Here is a 3,336-nt window from a genome sequence, read left to right as displayed (position 1 = left end):
TGAATGTGGAGGGACACCCGCTTAGCCCCGGCCAGGAGCTTGGGCGGAACTGTGAAGAAGGTCAGCTCCTGCACAGCGACGTCGCCGGGATCCCTGCTGCTTGTCACCTCCATTTCCACCTTGACGGCGTCGGTCCTGCCTTTGGGCTCCCTCGGCGGGCCGTTCGCCCACAGCTTGGCCACGTAGTGCGGCAGTGGGGACGCCCCCGCTCTAATGTAGACTACCGACACGGCGATAGGCGCGCCGATGTCGAGCACGCCGCCGACCAAGAAAAACGCGCGGCCGTCCTCCTCCGCGAACAGCAAGAGCCGTGGCTCCGACAGTGGCACTTGCAGCTGGAGCGCCTTGCCGTACTGGATCCTGTGCATGGGCATGGGATGCACGATGCTGATGTGGTGGGAGAGCCACGGCGGCGGGCCTTCGTAGCCGCAGACGGGCACGGGGCATTTGCAGGGCGCGAGCGGACACACGCTCTGGTGATCGGCGAGCTTGTGGTAAGTGACGTAGAGCCCACAGCCTTCGTGCGGGCACTCCACCCTCACTGAGGAGAGGACGGCGTCCACCGCCGTGTTCCGCACATCGAAGCCACCGGCGTGCTCGCACTTCTGGCACTGCCGCTGGTTCCCGGGGCGCTCAACGCGGCAATCCGCGCAAGCCAGGTGCCCTCCCTTGCACTGCACAAATCAATCGAACAACACATCAATCAAGAAACCTGCACCTTGATCGATCAGCCGAACGGATGAGGTGTATTCGAACCTCATACACTGGAGGCTTCAAGGGGCGGAGGCACAAGGGGGAGTGGAGCAAGGTGAGGTCCATCGAGACCATAGAGAGCTCCATCGTCGGGTCCTGTTCCGTTTGCATGATCTCGCCCTCCTCGTGCACAACCATCTCTCGCTTTATTAGGGCCGGGGCATTACAAAGCTTTACCGTCACATATTCATACTACTTCAAGGTGCATTAAATCAACACATGCAAGTATCAAAAGGAGAGTCATGACATGCATGCATGCATTGTAATTAAATCAACGATAAACGCAAATTATTGAAATATATCGAGTGCAGTGCTTTGATGTGTCGCATCAACTCATACAAGACCGAGAAGTTTGATTACTACAACGCCCTCTCGCCTTAATCGCACCTGCCTTTGGCTGCATGACAGGTGGGCCACCGACCTGTTGGGCCCACCTGTCATGGACGCAAAGGCAGGAGCAGTAAGTCAATGAAGCTGCGTCCCTCCCTCGCCCATGAGCGTGGTGGCTGGCAGGACTAGGAGAAGCTTCCGTTCGCTACACGCTCTCCCTCCTGTACGCGGTGGACATGCAGCAGTTCAATCGGTGTCAGATGGCCAGAAGCATACTGTAGTACTCCTCCACTGTAGTAGTACTCCATCATTTTGTTCGACTTCCTGAAGAGGCGAAGAGCCAAGCGCAGCCCAGACGCTCGTGTGGCAGTTTCATGTGTAGACTAGTCTAGGATAGCGTGTATCGTGCCTGTAAGCTTAAAATCGTTGGGGTCGGCTCCATGCTATATTCTTTTGATTAAAATTACCTTCTGGCCCTACCTGTCATCCTGGTGATTCTAGTTTGCACGCTCATCTGGTCAAGACAGGAATATATATTTTAATTTGTGGTGGGGTAAATGGTAGAGGTTGCAGCAAATGGAGTATTGTACACCGCGGGTCTTTCAGCCAAGTTTAGAGGCAACCATCTGGGGCCAGTGCTATGATGTGTCGCCTCAACTCGTACAACGAGGAGAAGCTTGATTTTACTATTACACGCCTTCTCCCTCGCCCATGCGCACGGTGGCTCGCAGACGAGGACATGCTTTTGCTTATATAGTACTACAACAAGCTATCCCTCCCGCTCGCGGTGGACGAACATGCAGCAGTGGATTCGATACTTTAGAAGTAGTAGTAGTAACATCATTGTTCGTCTTCTCGAAGAGGCGAAGATCCAAGTGCAACCTGAACATGGCAGTTGCGAACCTTGGAGCACGCATATAGCCAGGCTCTTGCATGAGACAAAATTGCTATGTGAGCCCACTATTGTAGTAAGTACTTGCTAGTATAGCCCTGTAAACCAAAAAGGAGTATTTTCCTTTCTAGAGATTTCAACAAGTGACTAGACTACACCGAGACGGAGTACATATGGAGCAAAATGAGTGAATCTACACCGTAAATAAATACGTAGTTCTCTCGTTTTCCTCTCGGCCTTGGTCGCGGTGCACAATATTGAGTATACTAGTACTATCATCTTGAAATTTATGAAGTCACCATAGGCACCTCGTCGTCGACGGGAACGTCTCCTGACACGCGATAGACGCGAGCAGCAGTCGCCTCCATAGGTGCTTGAATGCCAAGGAGGGAGAGGGTAGCGGTTCCCGAGATGTTGAACGGTCAATGGTGCATCCTCAAATTACTCTACATGCAGAGGGAATTAATTGGAGAAGCAGAATAGAGCCAGCAGGATGTGAATGCAACAGAGTTTGGATTCTCATATAAAGGCGCCCCACCACTCCAATCCATCTACTCCTTAGTCTCTGCGCAACACTGCTCACTCCAATCCTAGACCAAGTGACTAGAAGCCAGAAGCACCTATGGAGGCGATGGACGCGAGCGGCAGTCGGCTGTGCCAAATCATCCAAGGCGCCGGCCTGCGGCCCCGCACCGCGTAGCATTTCCAGACGGTGCTGGCGACCGCCGGCGTCATAGCCCTCACCGATGCCGGCTTCGCCTCTCGCATGGATGACATGATGGTCAACTCCATCCGCAAGTTCGCTGCCGTCAAGAAGCGCGCGGACGACCTTGCCGTACTGCTCCAGCCCGCGTGCCTAGGCTCCTCATTGCCTGCCACCCTCATCGGCCTCCATGGTGACGAACTCTTTCAACCTTGGTGGCCCTGCAGTTGCCGGAGGTCGTAATGAAGAATGTGCACCTCGAGCCCGCGCTCGTCACGCAGCGCCTCGCCATGCAAGAAACCGTCGACCTGCACATCCACGTCGACGAGGAAATCGTCTACATAGGCCACTACAAGGCCAGCGAGGACAAAAAGACATTGGTCTTCTTCCAGCGGCTGGAATCTTTGGTCGCCATTGTTCAGAAGCACGTCGACCTGGCCAGGAAAGCCGCTGCTACTTAGCCGCCGTTCGGTGGGCCGGCGCCCTGAGTCGAGGAGGTGGACGTCGTCGATGGATGCATCTCTTCTTCTTGCCTCCTGTAACCAGCACTGCATCGCCTCGTGGCCTTAATGTTTTATTAGTATAGGAGTATATGGCATTTTTATTCCAGTAGTAACATTTTCACTATGAGGTGGGGCCGCAGTTGAGCAAACCGACC

This window comes from Aegilops tauschii, chromosome 1 (assembly GCF_002575655.3).
Source record: "Aegilops tauschii subsp. strangulata cultivar AL8/78 chromosome 1, Aet v6.0, whole genome shotgun sequence".
Lineage (NCBI taxonomy): Eukaryota > Viridiplantae > Streptophyta > Magnoliopsida > Poales > Poaceae > Aegilops > Aegilops tauschii.
The sequence above is the reverse complement of the archived record's forward strand: the minus strand, read 5'-3'. Positions refer to the sequence as shown.